Source organism: Pteropus vampyrus, unplaced genomic scaffold (genome assembly GCF_000151845.1).
Source record: "Pteropus vampyrus isolate Shadow unplaced genomic scaffold, Pvam_2.0 Scaffold1331, whole genome shotgun sequence".
NCBI lineage: Eukaryota > Metazoa > Chordata > Mammalia > Chiroptera > Pteropodidae > Pteropus > Pteropus vampyrus.
The window spans coordinates 2732-3447 of record NW_011890112.1 but is presented as its reverse complement, the minus strand read 5'-3'; the positions used below and the strand labels follow the sequence as shown (position 1 = coordinate 3447).

General features: G+C 45.0%; 1 pseudogene; it reads left to right on the top strand.

Moving 5' to 3' along the window:
• Window positions 1-499: 499 nt before the first annotated feature.
• On the top strand, window positions 500-618 carry LOC111734462 (annotated as a pseudogene).
• The last annotated feature ends 98 nt before the right edge of the window (window positions 619-716 follow it).

Below are 716 nucleotides of genomic sequence, written 5' to 3'. Positions count from 1 at the left end.
CCCACTGAGGGTCCGATGCCCACCTTTCCTAGAAGAGGCCACTACTCCCGTTTAATTGCATGACTTTGGATAGGTCACTTCACCTCTCTGGAGACAAGACTTGTACAGATGATTTATAGGTCCTTTCAAATTCTGTGAATCTAAGAATCAATTCTCAATGACTTCCCCATCATGAATAAAAGCACTCGCTAAAACTTACATAAATAGATTAAATAGGCCAACGACATGAAATTATATTTAATATGATTCATTATCATAATGTGCTATATACGAAGCTAACTCTTTTCTCCCTAAAGCCTGCCTTATTTTTTATGGCAACACAAGGATCGAGCAAGGCAGTCACCGAGCAAATGCCCGTGGCTCCCTGGGAGAAGTCTGGCCCTGCCTATCTATGCTCTAGCCTCAGGGGCAGACACTGCCTGGCCAGCTAGGCTCACTCTCTAGGACAGGGACACACTCTGCACCCCAGTTCATAGCGCTTGGTTAAGACTTGAACTCAGTCTACGGCCACGCCACCCTGAACAAGCCTGATCCCTTCTGATCTCGGAAGTTAAGCAGGGTCGGGCCTGGTTAGTACTTGGATGAGAGACCACCTAGGAAGACCAGGAGCTGTAGGCGTAAAAAATAAAAAAAAGTAAGGGATCATAAGCTGACAAGGTCCTTGCAATCTGTGAGGTCAACCAAAGGTTGCCTCACCTAAAAAAAAAAAAAAAAAA